Source organism: Ranitomeya variabilis, chromosome 2, assembly GCF_051348905.1.
Source record: "Ranitomeya variabilis isolate aRanVar5 chromosome 2, aRanVar5.hap1, whole genome shotgun sequence".
In the NCBI taxonomy this organism is placed as follows: Eukaryota; Metazoa; Chordata; class Amphibia; order Anura; family Dendrobatidae; genus Ranitomeya; species Ranitomeya variabilis.
Window position 1 is genome coordinate 498,214,915 of NC_135233.1, and position 25,878 is coordinate 498,240,792.

At 44.1% G+C, this 25,878-nt stretch overlaps 1 long non-coding RNA gene across 2 annotated transcripts in view; it reads right to left on the reverse strand.

Annotated features, from left to right (window-relative positions):
- Positions 1-25,878, reverse strand: part of LOC143809667 (uncharacterized) — a 99,519-nt gene that overhangs the window by 67,352 nt on the left and 6,289 nt on the right. Inside the window, exons 2-3 of one of the 2 annotated variants that reach the window (XR_013222372.1) lie at positions 14,159-14,270; positions 9,707-10,182 (exon numbers count right to left, since the gene is read on the reverse strand). This is a non-coding gene — a long non-coding RNA (uncharacterized LOC143809667). Of the gene's footprint in view, positions 1-9,706; positions 10,183-14,158; positions 14,271-25,878 lie in introns of those variants that run through there. The other variant, XR_013222371.1, reaches the window with a different exon arrangement.

Here is a 25,878-nt window from a genome sequence, read left to right on the forward strand (position 1 = left end):
AGAGAGACATCTGGCTGACATAAGACTGGAGCTGAAGAAAACCGGTGCTTCAGCTCCCAAAAGGCCTCCACAGCCGCAGGAGACCAATTAGTAACATCAGAACCCTTCTTGGTCAAATCCGTCAAAGGTTTAACCACGCTAGAAAAATTAGCGATGAAACAACGGTAAAAATTAGCAAAACCCAAGAACTTCTGAAGACTCTTAACAGACGTGGGCTGAGTCCAGTCATGAATAGCCTGGACCTTGACTGGGTCCATCTCCACAGTAGAAGGAGAAAAAATAAAACCCAAAAAGGAGACCTTCTGTACTCCGAAGAGGCTTTTTGAGCCCTTCACAAATAAAGCATTAGCACGCAGGACCTGAAACACCATCCTGACCTGCTTCACATGGGACTCCCAATCATCAGAAAAGACCAAAATGTCATCCAGATAAACAATCATAAATTTATCCAGATATTCTCGGAAGATGTCATGCATGAAGGACTGAAACACAGAAGGAGCATTAGAGAGTCCAAAAGGCATCACCAAGTACTCAAAATGGCCTTCAGGCGTATTAAATGCTGTTTTCCATTCATCTCCCTGCTTAATGCGCACAAGGTTATACGCACCACGGAGATCTATCTTGGTGAACCAACTGGCACCCTTAATCCGAGCAAACAAATCAGACAATAGTGGTAAAGGATACTGAAATTTGACTGTGATTTTATTCAGAAGACGATAATCTATACAAGGTCTCAAAGAACCGTCCTTCTTGGCCACAAAAAAAAATCCTGCACCAAGAGGGGAAGAGGATGGGCGAATATGTCCCTTCTCCAAAGACTCCTTTATATAACTCCGCATCGCGGCATGCTCTGGTATAGACAGATTAAAAAGTCATCCCTTAGGGAATTTACTACCAGGAATTAAATTTATAGCACAGTCACAATCCCTATGAGGGGGCAGGGCACTGGACCTGGGCTCATCAAATACATCCTGGTAGTCAGACAAAAACTCAGGGACCTCAGAAGGAGTGGAAGAAGCAATAGACACCAACGGAGCATCGCCATGAATTCCCTGACAACCCCAACTTGACACAGACATAGCTTTCCAATCTAAAACTGGATTATGAGCCTGCAGCCATGGCAGACCCAAAACGACAACACCATGCAAATTATGCAGAACAAGAAAGCGAATCACCTCCTGATGTACGGGAGTCATGCACATGGTCATTTGCGTCCAATACTGAGGCTTATTCTCAGCCAATGGCGTAGCATCAATTCCCCTCAGAAGAATGGGAAATTCCAAAGGCTCCAGGACAAAACCACAGCACCTGGCAAACGACAAATCCATCAGATTCAGGGCAGCACCCGAATCCACAAAAGCCATAACCGGGTTGGACGACAAAGAACAAATCAAAGTAACAGACAAAATAAATTTGGGCTGCATAGTACCAATGGTGACAGGTTTAGCGATTTTTTTTAAGCGTTTAGAGCATGCTGAGATAACATGAGTAGAATCACCACAGTAAAAGCACAACCCATTTTGACGTCTATGACTTTGTCGCTCAATTCTGGTCAGAGTTCGGTCACATTGCATAGACTCAGGTCTCTGTTCAGAAAATACCGCCAAAGGATGAGCAGATTTGCGCTCCCGCAAACGCCGATCAACCTGAATGGCTAAAGCCATAGAATCACTCAGACTTGTAGGGGTGGGAAACCCCACCATAACATTCTTAACGGCCTCCGAAAGACCATCTCTGAAATTTGCAGCCAGGGCACACTCATTCCATTGAGTAAGCACCGACCATTTCCGAAATTTTTGACAATACACCTCTGCTTCATCCTAACCTTGAGAGATAGCCAGTAACGCTTTTTCTGCCTGATTCTCAAGATTAGGCTCCTCATAAAGCAGTCCAAGAGCCAGAAAAAATGCATCTACATTAAGCAATGCAGGATCTCCTGGCGCCAGAGAGAAAGCCCAATCTTGAGGGTCGCCACGTAACAAGGAGATAACAATTTTAACTTGCTGAGCGGAATCACCAGAGGAACGAGGTCTCAGAGATAGAAATAACTTACAATTATTCTTAAAATTTAGAAACCTAGATCTATCTCCAGAAAACAACTCAGGAATGGGTATTTTTGGTTCAGACATAGGGCTATGAATAACAAAATCCTGAATACTTTGCACCCGTGCAGCAAGATGATCCACACTAGAAGTCAGAGTCTGAACATTCATGTCTGCAGCTGAGCTCAAAACCACCCCACCCAGAGTTCAAGGGGATGAAAGAAGCTAAACAGACTGCAGCAAAGGAAAAGTGGGAGGGAAAAAAAAAAAATGTACTCAGGTCTTCTTTTTATCCCACTTCTGCGATGCATTAAACACTTTTTGGCCTGCTCTACTGTTATGATCCTTAGTGGTTGAGGATCACAAAATACTCCAGCTAAGTAACAAAACATAGGACAAGCTCTAGGGAGGTGGCAAACTGGACTGACCGCAAATCTGAACCTATCCAACACACTAAAGGTAGCCGGTGAACGTGTCTAAAATCCTAGACGTCTCGAGCCAGCCTGAGGAACTAACTACCCCTAGAGAGAAAGAAAGACCTCACTTGCCTCCAGAGAAATAATCTCCAAAGATATAGAAGCCCCCAACAAATAATAACGGTGAGGTAAGAGGAAGGCACATACACAGGGGTGAAAGCAGATTTAGCAAATGAGGCCCGCTAATACTAGATAGCAGAAAATAGAAAAGGGGTCTGTGCGGTCAGTAAAAAACCCTTACAAAATATCCACACTGAGATTTCAAGAACCCCCACACCAACTAACGGTGTGGGGGGAGAAACTCAGTCCCCTAGAGCAACCAGCAAGCGAGGAAATCACATTTTAGCAAGCTGGACAAGAAACATGATGAATGCTGATAATCAAAAAATAAACAAACAAAAACTTAGCTTGTCTTGGAGAGACTGGGAGCAAGGTAATCACAAGGAATCTGAAGAGCACTGAATACATTGAGAGCAGGCAAGGAACTGAGTATCCAGGTGAGCTAAATAGGAAACCAACCAAGGATAACGAACCAGATGATGCTGCCAACCTGCAGAAAGACAACACTACACAGTACCGCTTGTGACCACCAGAGGGAGCCCAAAAATAGAGTTCACAACACTTGCCCTGCTGCACAGAGCACAGGGCAAGCCAGGGAAGCCTTTATCCACTGCCACAAGTTTCCTCTCGCTGCACTGCAACAAGCGCTTCCAGCTCGGGCCCCATCGGCAGCGTGGCGCCCCATCACCAGGCCCGTTACCTCGTCGCACCAGCGGCTTCGGCGAGCCCCCCTTCCCTCCGGTCATCGCAGCCCGCTCCTCCAGGCCAGAGCATCTACCCAGGGAGCAGCGCGAGCCTGTGCTCCTCCCTCCACCTCCTCACCCATCCTTTTGCTGCGCAGGCTGTGCTCCCTAGCTTCCACAGCTAGCTCCCGTAGGTCACAGCCCCCTCTAACCCACCCACCACCCCAGCAGCGCAGACCTCCAGCCAGCCACAACCTGACCCCCAACGTCCCTCATGCAGACGTAGCTGCAATGCCTGCACGGGGGACCGTGGGGTCAGGCCGTACAGCCGTCAACGCGGTCGCAGAGCGCACTGACTGGTCCAACTCAACCAGTGTGCTCTGCAACCATTACAGTATGAAACAAACACGCGCATGGTCGCACACACTAACACGTCAATAATAAAAGGTGCTCCGCCAACGCCCCTAGACACTCAAATTGATGCCCATTTTAATGCACCCTCCTCAAGCGAACCCCATGCAGCTATTCTCGGCACTTTGTGGTCCAACGGTTCCAAGAGCAAAGAAAGGTGGTACCGTAGAAGACGGCGGTCACCCCCTGAGATCCCCAAGACCCATTGACGTCGCCAATTATACCAGGGCAGGAGCGACACCGTCCGTGGTAACCGCTTAGGCGCACGACAGGCCCTCGCTGTCACGCGCACTGTCTTTCGCTGCCGGCTGGGGAGTTTCACCCTCATCTCCCCTGGCTCCCGGCCATATCTGAAGCACCTCTACAACGAGAGGGACCTCAGACAACCCCCGTCACTGGCTGCTGGCCGGGGAGACCCATCCATATCTCCCAGGGTCACTATCTCCCCGGGCCTCCTGCCAACATCAAGCCATCGCTACGGCGGGAGCTCGAGTCCCTCCACCACCCGGGAGACACTCGGCCTGCGTCTGACAGCGGCAAGTGTTTGTGATATCAGCAAGTGATTGGATGTCACTCCTCCTTTGAGGTGTAAACTCAATAATGAATACGAACGAGCTACACAGGAGTCGGAGTTCCTCCATCCTTGGATGTCACTCCTCCTGCGAGGTGTAAACTCAATAACGAATACGAACGAGCTACACAGGAGTCGGAGTTCCTCCATCCTTGGATGTCACTCCTCCTGCGAGGTGTAAACTCAATAACGAATACGAACGAGCTACACAGGAGTCGGAGTTCCTCCATCCTTGGATGTCACTCCTCCTGCGAGGTGTAAACTCAATAACGAATGCGAATGAGCTACACAGGAGTCGGAGTTCCTCCATCCTTGGATGTCACTCCTCCTGCGAGGTGTAAACTCAATAATGAATACGAACGCGGTGTAAAATCAACAATGAATTAATGCCGAACGAGGCAGTTACTGGAACCAATGCTGAAAGAAGTAGTTACTAAGAACCAGCTACATAGGAGTCGGAGTACCTCCATCATCGGACGTCACTCCTCCTGCGACATACAATGGTGTGCGGTGTAAAATTGATAATGAATCGATGCTGAGCGAAGCTGTTATTACAACAATGATGATGCTTAAGAGGGTTTTACTACAAAATAGAACGAGCTACACAGGAGCTGGAGTTCCTCCATCAACTGGAGTCACTCTCCCAAAAACCAACTAACGGTGAGTGTTTTCATTCTGGCGTACTCAATGGTCCTGGCTCATCAGACAGTGAAACAAGGGCCCTGAGGTGGACTCAGGGAACGGCGAAATATGGGTTCCCAAATCGGACAGGAATACAGGTTCCTGGGAAAGAGCTCAGAGGACGAGAAAATTAGATTATTAATGGGCTTGACATAATTTTAACCGGAGTATAGAAGTAGTCAATTAATCTCAGGCTTTACATAAGTTTTTTCATCCCCTGCAAAATCATTCCGATACTAGAAATATCCGGTAATCTAAAATCTGCAGGCGATTTCCCCTAAATTTTACATCAACAGATCTAACAATAGGCCGAACTAGGTAGAGCATGAGCCCCCTTTCAATCGTTGCCATTCAGAAATATTAAGAATCTCGCCATTAGGCATAATAAAAAAAAAAAAAAACCTTAAAAGATCAACTAACCCCCTAAGGTGCATCGGCTAACGGCGCACCCCCCCCCCCGCAAGAGAAGCTTCCGAGACGTTTGCGTCTTTCAGCAAGGAAGTGGAATTAGTACACAAAGCTGGGCTCGGTGCCTCGCTGGCAAAGTCTGACAGCCATTTAAGCTGATGGCTGAGTGGTTAAGCTCCTGGTTTATGGAATAGAGTTAAAAAAGTCACCCTCCAACAGAAGCAGTCCTTACTGGGTTTGCTGACATTTGTAGCATGATGCAGTTCGGCAGAGCCTTCCTTTGCTGATTATCACTGGCAACAAAGAGCACCGCCCAGGCGGGCCGTACAGACTTACTAGTATATAAAAAAAAAACATTCCTACAACCCTACAATGGTTTCCTTCAATCCTACAATGCCCATACCTGCGTCATAACACAAGATGCGTCAAGCAAGGACCTCGTGGTAGGGGGAAGCAATCTACAAAAACCAAGGGCACAAAGGCAGCTAGCCATAATTATGGACCACAGCAAGCTAGGAACGCGATACAGCCCTGTTAGAAATTTTGCAAAGTATCTTCAGTGAAGCTATGGTGTACTCTGTCGAAAAACACAGACATCCAACTTTAATAAAAAGTGTGGGAACATAAAACACCTTAACCAATATGTCTTCTGCATCCCTACCTTTAATTGGTGAAGACTTAGTTATTTACAATAACTCATTGCGCATTGGCGTTCTCAAACCCAAATGCGATCTCGCTGGTAGAGGCATGTGGGTACTGGATAACCCATGCGATGGATCAACATGCCCGCTAAAAATAGTCAAACGGTACGCAGTAATAATAAATACAAGCAGATTTTTCTCACATACAGGCAGGTTCCCTTATCAAGTATCAATTTCAAGCAAACTTACAAACAGTGCCACAAAAAAAAAAAAAAACCTCCGTCGCCAATACAAAAGTAAGACGACACTTTCTTTCCTAATAAAAGCAGCTGCGGCCGAAGCTATCAGAAACCGAAGTGCAGACAATGGGCCGCCGTAAATCCACATGTTTCACCAGTTATATAACCTGATTTGCTCGTGTAACACATCTTGTCTCTTACAGGCGTCTGTAAGCCCGCAGTTTGGGCCTTAAACTATTCTTATGTCTACTGGGCGATCAAGAGTCAAACTTCGTCCGGGAGGAAAAGATTTAGTCTCCCCAGGACTAACGTTCAACTGGAGAGGCATCAGAGGTTTCCAATGGCAACATGTGTTCCCGGAGATAATCAACATCGCTAAGAGGGCCAAACGGTCGGTGATATTAGTGTTACATGCCGGAGGCAATGATCGGAGCAAGCGGAAAGGTGCCGAGCTCCGTACAGTGATATCAGCAGACATAGAGTGTTTTATCTGTTTATTACCGGATATGGTATTTGGCAAAAGCCACCGAGAAAACAAGATGGATCAACACAAGGATGGCAAAATTTACAAAAGGGAAAGATAGCATCGTTGTTCAACACAACGAGCAGGAAGGAGATAACTCAGCTCTGCTGAGACAGGATGGCATTCACCTCTTGGACATTGGTCTCTACATATTTATGTCAGGTTTGCAGGATGGAGTTGAACAGGCCCTAATGATGTTGGTTGGGGGTCGGAGTCCTGTGTAGGTCATACACATGATCCTCCGTGGTGGTAGTGTAGAGGGGGTAAATGTTTATAACTGCTCATCGGCTTGCTCGCCTGGCGGTCACTGACGGGGCCTTCAGTGATGAGTCCGTTATGACTTGTAATTGCCCTTCTCTGCTTATCAAATTAATAAACTGTGACCGACCTGTTCAACCCATCCAGGCTTGTCTGTGTTTCATTACGGGATTGGTGGGAAGGGGGAAAGGCACTGTTTACGACACACGGGTCTCTGCAGTCTTGCATTCCAGGGTGAAGCGCGCGCTGGTGTCGACCTCCCCCACGTGGTGCGCTCTAGTGAGACGCGTCATATGGGAGGAGCCTGCCTCCGGCAATACCATGCATGATACTACACGCGCTCTGCTCACAGCTGTATCCTTTGAATGATCACGGTAACAACACCGATTGGTTCCTTTCTAGTTAAACACTGCTTCTTTTGTTCCCCAATTTCATTCCCTTGTCAAAGCTCAGGCGAAACGCACGTCGTGCAGATGCGGGCTGCCACGGGGCTCTGGTACTGATCAGTATTACATTGGATCTCCTTTCCTTATGGCACTATGGCACTATGACATCTTGTTTCTATAAAACCAGGTATTTATACTGGTAACATATGCACATACTGTAGTGACTTCACTAGCACTACAGGGCAATCTCTATTTGCACTTTTCTGCACTATGACACTTTATTTTTATATTTTCATATGAGCATGTCGTACTATATTGAATATATGTGCATTTATTAGATATTATTGACCTATACTATCCACTCTGTACTATATTTACTTGGCACTTTTATTGTAATATATTATTTCAGTATGGGGATTTTATAGTCAATAATTATCACTTTATACATTATATCCTATACTTTGGTTCAGGAGATCATACTATATAGGTACCACGTATGAGCTATACTGTATACATGTTATTGTTCACATAACTATTATTATCTATTATATTTATATGCTTGATATTTATATAGTTTAATTTATTGGAATTATCCTAGTTGTGCGATACTATGTATAATAAGGCATCTGTATAACCCCGTGACACCCCTCATTTTATTTTCATCTGTTTTGTTCTTTCCCCTATATTATGCATCTTGTTATATATTTTTATGATACAATAAAATTATTTGTTCTAATATATATGTTGTAGTAGTGCATCACATCTGTAGGTATTATAATCTTGAGTGGATGCATCTCATATATTCTGTTTTGGTGTATATGTATATTCAAATACATATATGCATGCAAATAAATTGGAAAATCTCTCAATTTACAGTAAATATCGACAAGTCCAGAAACATTCAGTGCATATTTAATTTCAGTATGCATCAGGATCCCAGGGCCCCAACTTTATCGAAAAGTGTAAAAAAAATTACCATGTAGAATAATATGAATGTCTATCAGTAGTAGACATGAGTGAACCTTTTAAGGTTTGATTCGGTTCGATTCGCCAAACGTTTAGACCTGCGCAGAACAGTTCAATGAACGTACTAAAACCACATTAAAGGGAACCTGTCACCTGAATTTGGCGGGACAGGTTTGCGGTCATATGGGCGGGGTTTTCGGGTGTTTGATTCACCCTTTCCTTACCCGCTGGCTGCATGCTGGCCGCAATATTGGATTGAAGTTCATGCGCTGTCCTCCGTAGTACATGCCTGCGCAAGGCAATCTTGCCTTGCGCAGGTGTGTACTACGGAGGACACAGCATGAACTTTAATCCAATATTGCGGCCAGCATGCAGCCAGCGGGTAAGGAGAGGGTGAATCAAACACCCGAAAACCCCGCCCATATGACAACAAACCTGTCCCGCCAAATTCAAGTGACAGGTTCCCTTTAAAATCAATGGGAGGCCAAACCAAATGTATACAGTGCCTTAAGAGATAAAAAAAAATTCCCAAACAGCTGAAATTAGGAGCAGACACCATGAAAAATTGCATCAAATGACCCATAGTAGAAATGGTATTGCACTTTTTTTTTTGCAATTTCACCGCACTTGGAATTTTTTCCCCATTTTCCAGTAAATAATATGTTATAACCAATGATGTCCTTCAAAAGTACAACTTGTCTTGCAAATAACAAGCCCTCACATGGCCATTTTGACCAAAAGATAAAAAAGTTATGGCTCTGGGAAGAAGGGGAGCATAAAATGAAAATGCAAAAATAAAAAATACCTCTGGTCGTTAAGGGGTTAAAAATAAAATTACATGTTCTATCATGGGGGTTATGTATATCATTAAATGCCCATGTAAGAACATTTATGTAGGGTGAACTATAAGAAAACTGACACAGTCTATTAATTTATTAAAATGTGGTTTGAAGGGCATCCATTGTCAAGACACTATAGAGATACACATAACCAATCTCATAAAGATCTGGAATTTTTTGGCATTCAAACAATCCCTCCTCATTGGAGGATATCAGCCACATGTCCAGAGCAGAATCAAAATGGATCTTTATTTTAGATAGCTTGGCACAAAAATGTCTTAATTTCCGTTTTCCCTCCCCCTTCTTCTATTTTTCATCTTCTCTTAATTAATTATTTTATATCATGCATTTATTATCTTTTAACATATATACATTTTTTTCTTTTTTTTTACATATATTTTCTTCTTTTTTATTTTCATTCTTCACACACTTTTATTTTTAAATGAAATTTTTAATGCTATTTAAGTAATAAAATTCAAATTGCAATTTTTTAAAGAATTAATATATATATATGCACATGTACAGGATAGGATTGATTTTCTGTTACTATATGTTTATACAACATTTATTTGCATAGTGCCAAATATATACTAACGGATACATTAGGACATCCCATAGCAAGCAACATTTTGAAGGATTATGGAATATTCTGGAAAGAGGGCAGGCAGCTCTTTCCTGATTATAAAATGCCCTCCTGCACTACTAGAAACGAAGACCCTGACGAAGGTGAACTGAGCATTCCCTGAAACGCATTGGTAACTTTTTTTGCTCCTTCAGAATTCCGTGCTTTGTGAAATCACACGACTTTGCCGTGCCACCGTCCATCTTTGATTTTTGGTATCCAGGGACGTTACCGGCCAGAGCGCCCCTTGCTCTACACATACGGCTTCCTTCTTCTCTCTTTGATTTGCTGCTTCCCCTCCAGCCTGCAGTAGCATGTCTCCTTGTATCCATGGACACAGCTTTCTTCTCAATGGCAATCCTCCACACACGACCTGCTGACAATGCCGCTTAAAGGTATAGTAGGTACTACAGTATATCTAACTGCTAATATAACGCTGCACCACCAATGAAGAGATGTGTGATACGTATACAAACAGTTACGTAGTAAAAATTGTTAGCATCATTTTAATTTGTCCCTGGCAAGGAGCACAGTGACAACCTTCACTAAGGATGTAAACAGCTATAGTGATATTTTTAGTCTTTGCTTGTTTTAATCTTGATCCAAGAAGTATCGTTTCTCCTTGCGGAGAGTGACATGATAAGCATGTCGAGGTGAAGAGACTTAAAGCCGCAATGCTCCTCTGGGAAATAATCAAATTTGGCTGACCAGATCTCCACTTTGCACTGACGAGGAGCAGTACCCCGAAACACAGTGTCTGCAAATTGAGATATGGTTTGGCTCTTATCCTAAGTCATGTGACAAGGCTCGTTAAAGGGTCGACATTGGCTGTTAGGATTGCTACTTCCAATAGGTGGTACGAGAGCTCTAGTCCCCTTCCTCTCTGAAGAGACAATTTGCTTGGTTTAATCTGACATTTATTTCATGAATTATCAGTGAGATCTTAATTAAGGAAAACATAAGGATTGATCGCTCAGTTTTGTTTATACTGTTTTTTCCTATATGTTACTTATTTTTGTCTCAAGACGTATGCAAACATGGTTCCATTTTTTGAGTGATTAGCACAACAGATATTTTTATCAGCAATTTCTACTATCCATTATTTGGATTATAAAATGAGGCCTGGTGCCTGTGTAACAAGGTGGCATGGGATGGTAGTTGCGGGTGACTCTACTGCAGTAGAGTCAGTCCACACCCGGCCCCTAGCATATAAAATGACAGTTCTAATTCCAGCCCCAGGTGTTAGGGCTGGCAGAATGCACCGAATAAATATAGAGATAGTATAGGTGCATTCGCAGCTCGGGGTCCACCATGCAGGAGTGGAACCTGCTGCTAGTAAATGGCGGCACTACGCCAGAATAGACACGGGTTCCGTCACCCGGTCTGTATAGGAATGAACTCTGTTGCTTCACAGAGTCGCCGGGATTAAAGATAACGCTATGCCCTGTTAGCATTCAAAGGGCTCAGCAAGTGGATACTAGTGGAATCCCTGCAACTCACCCCCACTATGCTGGTGGTTGATCCCGCTCTGAACCTCGGTGGCTTTTGAGCCTACGCCTGAGGACACCCTCAGTCAGATGCTGGGATCAAATGGGAGTTCCCACCCTACACTGATGGATTGTCAGGAGATGCTAAAGAAAGCCGCACAGAGTGCGTACAGTACCGCAGCGGTGGTCACTGCAGGATAGACACAGAATATTTTGTGCCTGGTGCTGGATGGCACTATCTGGCGCTAGACAGCTACAACACTCATGAGCATTCAACAACTCTAGGGATGAGAATGATTCGGAGCTTTCACCAGAACAGGCATACATCCACACACACACATACTGATTTATACTAGCGCATGGCCGTGCGGCCATGCAAACCTTTTATAGCTGTAGCACTCAAGGACCTTCCTAGTGGTCCAATAGGAGCTGCTACAGGATCTGAGCATGTGACCCCCGACCTCCAATTGGAGGTCGTCCTGTGGGCATGCTCAGTATGGGAAAAGCAGGACTTAGTCCCTGAAACGCCTGCTCGCTGCTGATCAGTACTGGCTACAAAGGCAGAGCCTGGAAAGGCAGCAGTAACCAAGAGCACAGTATCAGCCTGAGCCAGATGCTGGGACCTACATCTCTGCTGAGCAGGCTCCACTGCGGCTGGAGGAGAATGGGAGACTTTTGTCACAAGTAGGGACACACCTGTGCCCCAGATGGGGGCTCCCTCTGTCCCATGCGGGGACACACACCCTGCCTTAGGCAGTCCTGCCTGGGCTCTGACCAGAAAGCAGGAGTTTCCTGCTCCCTTGAGGCTGCAATTCCAGCCCCCTTCTTTAACCACCTCTGTCCCTGCCTCCAGCATGTCCATAATAAACACAGCACACCAATCATACATGGCAGACACAGCACATTTAACAGTGTATCACATTAAGGCATAAGTGGTACCTAACATTACACATTATTGAACAACAGCAAAACATTAACATGTTAACATCCAGGTACACCATCCGGGTACCGCATAAAGTACACGCGACCAGCATGAAGGAGACAGGGAGCACTGAAGGTCTCTGACACCTCCTTACACCTGCACCAGACTGGTATCCCAAATGATTTTGATTATAAAATGAGGCATGGTGCCTGGAACACATTATTAGCACAAAGGATTTATATTATGAAATGTGGGCTGATGGCAGAACCACAGAATTAGCACAAAAGATTTTGCTTATGAAATGAGGTCTGGTGCCTGCACTAGGCTATTATCCCAAACGATTTGTATTTTGGAATGAGGTATGATGCATGCACCAGATTATTATCCCAAACGATATGGATAATTAAATGATGCCTGGTGACTGCACCAGATCATTAGCCCAAACAATTTTGATTAGGAAATGTGGCCTTCTGGCTGAAACCCTGTATTTGGCCTAATGATTTTTAAGAGGAAATGTGGCCTTATGATTCCTCACTGCAATACAGTTTTATCACCAATGATTTGGATTAGGAAATACCGCCTCCTATCTGAAACCCAATATTTGACCTAATGATTTTTAAGTGGAAATGTGACCTTCTGATTTTTCACTGCAGCACATTTTAATCAAAATGATCTGGATTAGCAAATTGGGCCTCTTGGCTGAACCCCAATATTAGGCCTAACGATTTTTAAGTAAAAATGTGGCCTTCTGCTTCCTCACTGCCTCACTGCAACACAGTTTTATCCCAAACGATTTGGATTAGCAAATACTGCCTCCTGGCTGAACCCTTATATTAGACCTAATGATTTTTAGAGGAAATCTGGCCTTCTGATTCATCACTGCAACACAGTTTTTGCTGAAATGATTTGGATTAGCAAATAGGGCCTCCTGAGACTGCAACACAGTTTTAGCACCATCTAGTTAGATGCTGGAAGATCGATTTCACACTGGACACAATCCTGTCTAGCTAAGTGACAAGTTCACTTTCAGCAGCAACACTAGCAGGAACTCCTTCTCTGCACTGTGACACTGAGAAAATGGCACCAGCAAAACAAGATGTTCACTTTTTATATGAGCAGGGACATGTGACTTCGGCAGCCAATAACATAAGACCTTGTGTCATGAAGTTGCGGATGGTTTTGGAGCCCTTTTCTGCAGCCGGAATGTACACACATTAAGTTATTAAAGAAAAAAAATAAAGAAAAAATAACACTTTGCCGCTCCTTTGACCTAGACATACTCCCTCCCCTCATCAAACATGTCCCCCCATCCTCCAGCTCATCATACAGCACCACTATCCTAGGCAAAGTCCTAACAAAAGCATTAGTAGAAACACGAACTGTGACCGAATTTTGCCGACTTGTAAAGTAGAAAAGCTCGGGAAACGGAACACGAATCCAAATGTGTTACGTTTGTGCCGAATTTGAGATTGGCAAATGTTTTCTGAACAAGTTCCCTCATCCCTAATCAGCAGCAGTCATCTGCAATTGTATAGGCATAAATATGCATATGTCTTCCTCAGCCTACTTATGAAATGTATGTCAATAAGATTTATTTTTGTTGAAGTTTTTGCTGGGCTGCATCTTGTCTTACAGTCTATGTCTAATGCACAGAACTTTTGATACAAAATAATGATGAAGAAAACTGGCTTCCAGGTAGCTGACTCAGCAGGATTTGGGAGAAATATGCCAATATGCTTTACTTGCTGCAGTCAGCGAGGTGACATCAGATATTTAAAACAAATTGCTAACATTTTCTTTAAATACTTGATATTTGAAACCTAATTTAAAGCTTCCATTCAATGTTCTCAGTATTACAAAATGCAGTTACAATTTCAATTTTAGGATCATCACTCTTCTTGATATAGTGATACAGTATTTTCAGGAGAAAAAAAATAATTTACCTATAACTCGTCTCACAGTTGCCATGGTACATTATAGTGACTATTGCAAGATATTTTTCCTGGAAGTTTCACTCTTGTTCTATAATGTCATTCATGATGGGAGCTGGCTGAACTGTCAGGAAAAAATGAAGTGAGATAAATGAATCATTTCTCTAATACTAGACTGTCGAGTAACATCTCTGTCCAAACTCTACACTCTATATTCAGCCACAATTATATAAGGGCCCAATAAGAGAAACAAAAACTGGGAGCAAATCCTTCACAATAACCATCCCTCCTCCATTCAGGGAAGGTGGGCTTTCTTTTGATTCCCAGTGGAAGAGAAGTTTACAAGAGTCTTCAACCAGTTTTCTATTTTTATATATTAGACCCAAGTTTGTTTAAAAGTAACCCATCATTACCTTCTACATGCCTATTGTTGTTATAATTATCATTATGCTTTGTATGCATAGCGCTATCATACTCCACAGCACCTTACAAACATTATTATAGTCCCCAATGGTATTCCCAATCTAATTTCCCTATCACTATGTCTTTGGAGCGTAGGAGGAAACTGGAGAACCCAGAGGAAACCCACGTAAACGGGGAGAACATTCAAACTCCTTGCAGATGTTGTTATGCTAGTGTAGCAACCCTCTCGGGATAATAGGCAAAGCTAAAAACTGCAACTGACAATGCTGATTCCTGTGCAGATTAGAGATTCTGATCCCGCAGTTTCTAGTGGTTTCTGTGTAAGCAGAGATAACCCTAATCACAGACTAAAAGATGGCAACTTGGATCTAAACTGCCATCAAGTTGCTTCCCATTCCTTCTAAAGAATCGGAATTTATGTCATAAATGTGCATTATAGTAATCCCACAACAATACACACAGTGCAGTATATGAACTGCTATACATAATAGTACACATTAATGTAACAACCGCACATTTTAAAGTATCATACAATCATGTGCACAGTAAAAGTGGACTAATTTAACCCATCATCATAAACATATGAAAAACACTACACAAAGATGATGCTCAGGTCTATTTTTAAATGTAGAAAAATACAAAGCTTTATTATTAAAATACAGTGTATAGGAGGATACGAAAAAAATAGCTACATACAATTGATCACATACATGAAAACAAAAATGGCCACGCCTGGGCCTGGTACCATAAAATAGGGATATCACTAATAACTCAGATGTAAAAGTAGTATTTCACCCTATATACATACCCACTCATAATGCCAACATCCTATTGATGTGAACTTGCTTTTAGCCAATAATCCACTACCAAAGGGAATCATATCCCAACCAAGGTAAAGCCTCACTAATAGTGAGAAACTGCAATCAATAGTCAGTAGTGGAGTGGTCCAATATTTGCCCCACACCCTAGCATGGTAATGGTGTTAATAGTAGCTCCTGATATTTACCGGCAATTTAAGGGGTGATGAGTGTGGTCCAGTGCCCAGCGCGTCTGCCCCGACGCGCGTTTCGGACCTTCCTTCTTTGGGGGGCCCCAAATGTAGCTATTTTTTTTCGTATCCTCCTATACACTGTATTTTAATAATAAAGCTTTGTATTTTTCTACATTTAAAAATAGACCTGAGCATCATCTTTGTGTAGTGTTTTTTATACATAATTTAGTATAAAGGCGCAATGCCATTAATACATCAATGCATTTGAAAGGGAACACATTAGATAAAAAAAGCGTCACAGTGCCATAGAAAATATCCTTACCCATAAAAGGCCCTGTGAGCTGTCAGATCACACTGCTCCAATGCACATTTTGTGTGGGCTTCCTCAAGGAACCGTGGCAGTATTTGTGAGTTTACCATTTTATATGTACCCCTCAGCTGTTCCTTGATTTGGGCATCGTAAGCGCCAGAAGTTGCATCACTCTCTGGCTTCCAATGTGAACCACGGGGTAAACATGCCGCCTCTATGGCAACCGTGACCCGCACGCATCACACCAAGGATTCCAGGAGCGATGCCCTGAGCCGCACGCGTCAAGGGCAGACATTATGCTGAATTATGTGTAGCAGTTTATATACTGCACTGTGTATATTGTTGTGCGATTACAATAATACACTTTTATGACATAGTGCTTGTAGGAATGTAACCTCCCTGTCCATATACAATTCTGTTTGCCTCAGACCTTTCATTGTTCGAATCCTTCATGTTGAATTCCTTTGTGTATCTATGCCACACTCGCTAGGGCCATGGGATACTCGGTACCGGGCCTGACACAGTTCTTTAAGGGGTGGTCACGGCAGCAGTGACCCGGTCCATGGCCCTGGGTGAGCAATTAAAGGGATGAAATATAGATAATGAAAAATGGGAAATAAAGTTTGTAGGGGATAAGGGTAAATTGTTTGTGGTGCCACCTGTGGTGTTCGGCCAAGGGTAGCCGACGCTGCTTAAAGGGACCGCTGGAGCCGATGGTAATGCAGCTGAGATGGTTCCGCTCCCCACAGTTGGAGCGTGGCCCCAGGGCAGCCAAACAGGGAAGGTTGTAAACTAGACCCCCAAGGAACTTATCTAGGTGTGTGGTGAGCACTTTGAACCCCCAAGTGCTTCACAGAAGTTTATAACGCCGAGCCAAGACAATAAAAAGTCATTTTTCTTTCCTCAAAAATGATTTTTTAGTCCACAATTATCTATTTTCACAATTGTAACAGGAGAAATTGGACCACAAAAGTTGTTTTCCAGTTTGTCTTGAGTACGCTGATACCCCATATGTGGGGGTAAACCATTTGGGCACATGTCGGGGCTCGGAAGGGAAGTAGTGACGTTTTGAAATGCAGACTTTGATGGAATGGTCTGCGAGCGTCACGTTGCGTTTGGAGAGCCCCTGATGTGCCTAAACAGTAGAAACCCCCACAAGTGACCCCATTTTGGAAACTAGAACCCCCAAGGAACTTATATAGATGTGTGGTGAACACTTCCAACCCCCAAGTGCTTCACAGAAGTTTATAACGCAGAGCCGTGAAAATAAAAAATCATTTTTCTTTCCTCAAAAATGATTTTTTAGCCTACAATTTTTTATTTTCACAAGGGTAACAGGAGAAATTCGACCACAAAAATTGTTGCCCAGTTTGTCCTGAGTATGCTGATACCCCATATGGGGGGGTAAACCACTATTTGGGTACACGTGGGGGCTCGGAAGGGAAGTAGTGATGTTTTGAAATGCAGACTTTGATGGAATGGTCTGCGGGCATCATGTTGTGTTTTTGCAGAGCCCCTGATGTGCCTAAACAGTAGAAACCCCAAACAAGTGACCCCATTTTGGAAACTAGACCCCCCAAGGAACTTTTCTAGATGTGTGGTGAGCACTTTGAACCCCCAAGTGCTTCACAGAAGTTTATAATGCAGGGCCGTGAAAATAAAAAATAATTTTTCTTTCCTCAAAAATGATTTTTTAGCCCGCAATTTTTTATTTTCACAAGGGTGACAGGAGAAATTGGACCCCAAAAGTTGTTGTAGAGTTTGTCCTGAGTATGCTGGTACCCCATATGTGGGGGTAAGCCACTGTTTGGGCACACGTCGGGGTTGGGAAGGGAGGGAGCACCAGTTGACTTTTTGAACGCAAGATTGTCTGGAATCAATAGTGGCGCCATGTCGCGTTTGGAGACCCCCTGATGTGCCTAAACAGTGGAAACCCCTCAATTCTAACTCCAACACTAACCCCAACACATCCCTAACCCTAATTCCAACTCTAACCATGACCCTAATCACAACCCTAACCCCAACACACCCCTAACCCTAATCCCAACCATAACCCTAACCACAAGCCTAACCCTAACCCCAACACACCCCTAACCCTAATCTAAACCCTAATTCCAACCCTAACCCTAATTCCAACCCTAACTCTAATTCCAACCCTAAGGCTATGTGCTCAAGTTGCGGATTTGTGTGCTGATTTTTCCACACCATTTTTGAAAAATCCGCAGGAAAAACGCACTGCGCTTTACCTGCGGATTTACCACGAATTTCCAGTGTTTGTGTGTGGATTTCACCAGCGGATTCCTATACAGGAACAGGTGTAAAGCGCTGCAGAATCCGCACAAAGAATTGACATGCTGTGGAAAATACCGAGCGGTATAATAGTGCTGGCTTACCAGCATCTATGTCCTTTAGCATAGGGCATTCAATAAAGGAGATCTACAATCTCTATATGTCCAGCTTTCCATAACACAAGAGCACATCTCCAGAACTGCACCTCCAGACCCACCCACACACAAATGCTCTAGAAAGGTGGGTATTTTTCTTCTTGACTCCTAAGTTAATATTACTGAAGCCAACAACCTCAGGGTTACATATCTCCCCCTTAAAACTTTTCCAGTGACTTTGTCACAAAACATATATTTTTAGTGCATTTCTGCAAAAGTGCATTAAAAACACATGTAATCCACACATGACTAAAATAATAATGCTTTATCAAAACTTACTAGCAGGAAATATCCAAAATAAGGCAGTTTTATTTGAAACAAGACCTGCTAAAAAGACAAAATCTGCAGCTTGAAAAAGGCCATAAAAACGCATATAAAAATAACACTCAAAAATGCAATAAAAACCCAACTAATTTAATTTAGCTAATAGGTGTAAAAAATCTGCAATATCATTAACACACTAAATACTCCTCTTGGAAACTTAACCTAAATAATGAAAAACAATGGAAATTGGCAATTAACATTGCATTTGGTATGTTGCAAATAGCAGGTGTTTAATGCATATGCCCAACCTATCATGAAAAAGCTACATTACATATCCATTGGCAATGAAATAAGCAAAGGCAAATTTTCAGATGATGGTATTTGAGTTATGGTTACTATTGAGTAGAGATGAGCGTATCAATCTGCTAAGCATCGAGTTTGAGTTGAAGTTCCTGAAATTTGCAGTTTCACACAAATTCGAACATTTGTGATTCAACTGGTGGATGACAAATGAAAACTTGTAACTCTATTTCCCGCACTACTGAAGTTTCACAAGCTTCCTCATAATGGCATGCAGCTATGACATCTTACGGAGTACCATACCTTGTACAGTGGTGGCAGTACCTGGGCCATCACAGATCAGCAGTTTCCAGTGGAGCACAGTTTATTTGGCTAAGTGTTTTTCTATCTCCAGAGTCACAGGCTTAGAATGTCAGGTTTTATAATCAGTGGGGTCTTCTCTCTCTCCTTTAGATTTTAAGCTTTTTTGATTATTGGCGTACTCTGTCTCCTGTAAGGTTTCAGCTCTTGTGGTCAGCGGGGTCCTTCCTCTTCTGTAGAGTATAAGCTCTTGCAGTCAGCAAGATCCCATAATATCCTGCATCTATGACATCTTATGGATGGATCATACCTTGCAAAGTAGTGGTCAGTACCTGCTTTACGTCTCCAGAGTCACTGGGCAAATCTTTCTCTCTAGAGAGTAAACTATTTAGGTCAGCAATGTCCTTTCTTTCTCTGTCCTGTAGAGTGTAAGCTTTTGGTCATTAGGGCATTCTCTCTCACCTGTACAGTCATGGCCAAAAGTTTTGAGAATGACACCAAAATTATATTTTCACATGATCTGCTGCCCTCTGGTTTTTATTAGTGTTTAACTGATGTTTATATCACATACAGAAATATAATTGCAATCATATTATGAGTACCAATAGGTTATATTGACAGTTAGAATGAGTTAATGCAGCAAGTTAATATTTGCAGTGTTGACCCTTCTTCTTCAAGACGTCGGCAATTCTCCCTGGCATGCTCTCAATCAACTTCTGGACCAAATCCTGACTGATAGCAGTCCATTTTTGCATAATCAATGCTTGCATTTTGCCAGAATTTGTTGGTTTTTGTTTGTCCACCCGTCTCTTGATGATTGACCACAAGTTCTCAATGGGATTAAGATCTGGGGAGTTTCCAGGCCATGGACCCAAAATCTCTATGTTTTGTTCCATGAGCCATTTAGTTATCACCTTTGCTTTATGGCAAGGTGATCCATCATGCTGGAAAAGACATTGTTGGGCACCAAACTGCTCTTGGACGGTTGGGAGAAGTTACTTTTGGAGGACATTCTGGTACCATTCTTTATTCATGGCTGTGTTTTTAGGCAAGACTGTGAGTGAGCCGATTCCCTTGGCTGAGAAGCAACCCCACACATGAATGGTTTCAGGATGCTTTACAGTTGGCATGAGACAAGACTGGTGGTAGCGCTCACCTCTTCTTCTCCGAATAAGCTGTTTTCCAGATGTCCCAAACAATCGAAAAGGGGATTCATCAGAGAAAATGACTTTGCCCCAGTCCTCAGCAGTCCACTCCCTGTACCTTTTGCAGAATATCAGTCGGTCCCTGATGTTTTTTCTGGAGAGAAGTGGCTTCTTTGCTGCCCTCCTTGAAACCAGGCCTTGCTCAAAGTGTCTCCGCCTCACAGTGTGTGCAGAAGCACTCACACCAGCCTGCTGCCATTCCTGAGCAAGCTCGGCAGTGCTGGTAGTCTGATCCCACAGCTGAAACAGTTTTAACATACGGTCTTGGCGCTTGCTGGTCTTTCTTGGGCGCCCTGGACCCTTTTTGACAACAATGGAAGCTCTCTCCTTGAAGTTCTTGATGATGCGATAGATTGTTGACTGAGGTGCAATCTTTGTAGCTGCGATACTCTTCCCTGTTAGGCCATTTTTGTGCAGTGAAATGATGGCTGCACGTGTTTCTTTAGAGATAACCATGGTTACCTGAAGAGAAACAATGATACCAAGCACCAGCCTCCTTTTAAAGTGTCCAGTGATGTCATTCTTACTTAATCATGACTGATTGATCGCCAGCCCTGTCCTCATCAACACCCACACCTGTGTTAATGGATCAATCACTAAAACGATGTTAGCTGCTCCTTTTAAGGCAGGACTGCAATGATGTTGAAATGTGTTTTGGGGGTTAAAGTTCATTTTCTGGGCAAATATTGACTTTGCAAGTACAGTAATTGCTGTTAAGCTGATCACTCTGACATTCAGGAGTATATGCAAATTGCCATTAGAAAAAATGAAGCAGTAGACTTTGGAAAAATTAATATTTGTCTCATTCTCAAAATTTTTGTCCATGACTGTAGAGTGTAAGCTTTTATGGTCATCAAGGTCCTAGATCTTTCTGTCTCTTGTCTGTTAAGTGTAAGTTCTTATGGTCTGCTGGGTTATTTCTCTCTTTTGTCTGTAGAGAGTAAATTGTTATGGTTTGCTGTGTTCCTTCTCTCTTTCTTCATTCCTCTATGTGTATTTTAAGAGCAATTACAATCTTAAGCCTCTTTCACACGTCCAGATAATTCCGGTACCGGAGAAATTGGTACCAGAGTTATCCGTGTACGTGTGTCCGTGTGCTCACGTGGCACATCAGTGTGGCACACGTGCGGGATCCGTGTGCCGCCCATGTGCCACCTGAGGACCACACGGACCGTGCAAGAGAGACATCACTACACTAAGCGCTGTCCCCCCTGTGTGGTGCTGAAGGTGGCTTTCATCTCTTCTCCTCCGCAGGAGAGAAGAGATGAAAGATCAAGTTTTTGTTATTTTTTGTGAAAAATAAAGTTTGCATGTGACCCCCGCCTCCCACCCCCAGTGCGCCGCCCTGCCCCTTGCAGAAGAAATACTCACCCAGCTCCCGCAATGTCTCCACTCTCCTCTCAGTGCCGGCAGCCTGTCCTGTGTGAGCGGTCACGTGGGACCGCTCATTACAGTGAGGAATATACGCATATTCCTCACTGTAATGAGCGGTCCCACGTGACCGCTCACACAGGACAAGGGGCCAGCGCTGAGAGGAGAGTGGAGACATCGCGGGAGCTGGGTGAGTATTTCTTCTGCAAGGGGCCGGGCGGCGCACTGGGGGTGGGAGGCGGGGGTCACATGCAAACTTTATTTTTCACAAAAAATAACAAAAACTTGATCTTTCATCTCTTCTCTCCTGCGGGGGAGAACAGATGAATGCCACCTTCAGCACCACAGTGGGGGGGGGACAGCGCTTACTGTAGCGCTGTCTCTCCTGCGGGCGGTACGTGCACACGGAGGAGAGTGCACACTGTTCTCCGTGTGCACATGTGCAGGACGTATTGCTGTACGTGCTGCCGGAAAAAAATGGACATGTCTACGTGTTTTGCACACGGACATACGGTCCGTGTGAAAACACGCACATGTGCAGAAACACATAGATTCTAATGTGTCTACGTGTGTCAGTGTCTCTGGCACGTGAGAAAACTGTCACTACACGTACTGGAGACACTGACGTGTGAAAGAGGCCTTTAGCGGTATTGAGAATTACAGCACCACAACCTGAAAATCACATCTCACAGGTAAGAAGAGACATATGCTTAAGTATATTAAAATATTTAATTTTATTTACAAAGTATACTAAACAATATACCATAAAAAAAATAGAAAGCCTGAGCTTTCACACAAAAATATGGAGCAAATCCATTATGAAGCAATATACGTGACAAAAGAAAATCTCCTAATATCTGATGCTGAAATTAGATACTAGATGTGGCATTGTACATGTAGTGACCCAGTCCAGAGTGTGTCCTTCCCTTTAAGTAATCCTGGATTGTGAGTAGCTTCTGTACAGTAAAGCTCACACTCTAACAGCCCCTCTACATTATCTCCTGCATTTGTGAGCTGTAATTCTCCATTTCTAGTCATCTCCATTTTAGATGCAATGCATTTCTCATTTGCTGGGTTCTGGTGTCATCTAATGGTGAAAGTGTACAATGACTCATAATTATTGTTCTGTAAGGATCTGAGATCTGAATTCAGTGTCCTATTGGCCAGCTCCTAGTCAAATGGTCAATAGGAGGAGCTTGTTTTCCAGGCAAGTCTAGAATGTTCTTTAGTCTGAGGGATGACTTAATAATAATAATAATAATAATAATAAATATTTATATAGCGCCAACATAATCCGCAGCGCTTTACAGCTTAACAGTTTCAAACAACAGTCATAAGTAACAATGTTAACAATACAATAATTAAAGCACAATAAGACAACCCTGCTCGTGAAAGCTTACAATCTACAATGAGGTGGGGGAGATACAAAGTACAGGTGTGTATTTACAATGATGTATTTACAATGATGGTCCAGCCATCTTCAGGGAGTGGGGGATAGATGGAAGTAGTGAATGGACTACATACAAACATAAAATGACTGATTAGGGAACGTGATAGGCCACTCTGAACAAATATGTCTTGAGGGAGCGCCTAAAACTATGCAAATTGTAATTGGTCCTAATATCTTGGGGTAGAGCATTCCAGAGGACTGAAGCAGCACGGGAGAAGTCTTGGAGTTGGGAGTGGGAGGTACAGATGAGTGCAGAGGTTAGTCGAAAGTCATTTGCAGAGTGCAGAGGTCGGTTAGGCCGATAGACAGAAATGAGGGAGGAGATGTAAGGTGGTGCTGCACTGTGAAGAGCTTTGTGGGTGAGAACAAGTACTTTGAATTGGATTGTATAATGAATGGACAGCCAGTTTAATGACTGGCGAAGAGCGAACGCGTCCAAGTAACGATTAGCTAGATAGACAACCCTGGCAGCTGCATTAAGGATAGACTGGAGAGGGGAAAGTCGATTAAGGGGGAGGCCAATTAATAGAGCGCTACAGTAGTCCAGGCGGGAGTGGATCAGGGTCACAGTGAGGGTTTTTGTTGTTTCCATAGAGAGAAAATGGCAGATTCTAGAGATGTTCTTTAGGTGTAAGTGGCACAAGTGGGCAAGAGATTGTATATGGGATGTGAAGGAGAGATCGGAGTGAAACGTAACACCCAGACAGCGCGCCTGCTGCCGAGGTGTTATTATGGTACCACCCACTGAGAGAGAAACGTCAGGTTTAGGGAGGTTAGTAGATGGTGGGAGCAGAAGAAGTTCAGTTTTGGAGAGGTTGAGTTTCAGATAGAGAGCGGACATGATGTCGGAGATTGCAGACAGACAGTCACTGGTGTTCTGTAGTACAGAGGAAGTAAGGTCAGGGGATGACGTGTATAGTTGTGTGTCGTTGGCATAAAGATGATGCTGAAAGCCAAATGTGCTGATGGTCTGTCCAATTGGGGCCATGTAGAGAGAGAAGAGAAGGGGGCCAAGGACTGAGCCCTGAGGTACCCCGACAGTGAGAGGAAGAGGAGACGAAGTGGAGCCAGAGAACAGAACACTGAAGGAGCAGTCAGAAAGATAGGAGGAGTACCAGGAGAGAGCAGTGTCCTTAATGCCTAGTGACTGGAGCCTAGAGAGTAGGAGAGGGTGGTCAACAGTGTCAAAAGCTGCAGAAAGATCGAGAAGAATGAGCAGTGAGTGGTCACCGTTACATTTTGCTGTCAGAAGGTCATTGGCCACTTTGATGAGTGCAGTTTCTGCCGAGTGTAGGGGGCGGAAGCCGGACTGTGAAGGGTCTAGGAGGGAGTGAATGGAGAGGTAACGGGTAAGGTGGTGTAAGGAGGTTGCTTTCCCTGCTCCTTGCCTGGAACCACTTAGTCAGACAGCTGGGTTGTTGGGGGGAAGACTTTCTGCCCTGGACAGAGGGGACGTGGTGACTGCTGGGAAAAGAGAGGGGAGTGGTCAGAAAAAGTGCGGGAGAGAGAGCGCGCCAGAGAGGGGACAGCGTGCCAGAGAGAAAGCAGGCTGCAGCGCCACGCTCCCCATGACAGAGTGCTCCCCGTGAGGGCACTAAGGCTGGGGTGAGAGTGGGGACTTGGAAGCCTCCATAATCTGAGAAGACTCTTCCCCTGACAGTGCAAGACAGTGACTCAGTGCAGCCCTGGTGACCGCAGTGACAAGCAAAGATCCCTGAGTGAGATTAGTAACTGTCCAGTGTGTGTGACATCGTTATTACAGAGAAGCTGCCAGACTTACGGAGACTCCTGCAGCAGTGAAGGAAAGACTGTGCTATTTCCTGGTTCCAGTTCCACTTTGAGAAGAACAGGCTGCAGACACTTAACCCCGGACTTTCCAGGAGACACAGAAAAGACCAGAATCTCAAGCCCTGCTGGTGACTGTATCCACGTTGGTAAAAGGACCCTCCAGTCAGGATCTCCATGGACTGATAAGTTACAAGAACACTCGTTAACCCTTTCGTTTCCATTTAACTGTTTACTATTGTTTTACCTCTATTAACCCCCTGTTTACTCCCTGCGAGGAGAATCTACTCCTGTTAATAAATTCCCCTCAACAGTTGGTCTGTCTGTTCCGTGGTGACATACGCAACCCTGCACTCTATTACACTTGGCGTAGTCGGCAGGATGTCACATGGTAGCACGGAAGGGGCAGACCAAGCAGTTGAGGGAAGCCCCAGGTCTAGCATCTCCCTGGGAGCCATGTTAGCTAACCTGCCAAAATTTTCAGGGAGTAATGTCATGTTGTGGGGTTGGACGGAGCGCATCCGAGGGATGATGCGGATGCATCCTATGACACCGGCTCTGCAGGCGGAAATAGCTGTGATGGCCCTAGAGGGGGATGCACGGGACTCTGTTATGCTAAGACCCCCCCAGGCGAGAGATACCCTGGACAAAGTATTACGTATACTTGAGGAGACGCATGGGGACCCCACTGACGTAGGGGAGCTGCGCATGCGACTGTTCCGGCGGGTACAAAGAGAGGGGGAGACCGTGACGCAATATATGAACGCACTGCAGGAGCTTCATACTGCCATTATACGGAAGGACGGCATAGGTGTGGGGTCAATTGAAGTTGTACTGCGAGACCAACTGGTGACAGGCTTGCGAGATGTATTGATGAAACAGGCCCTGC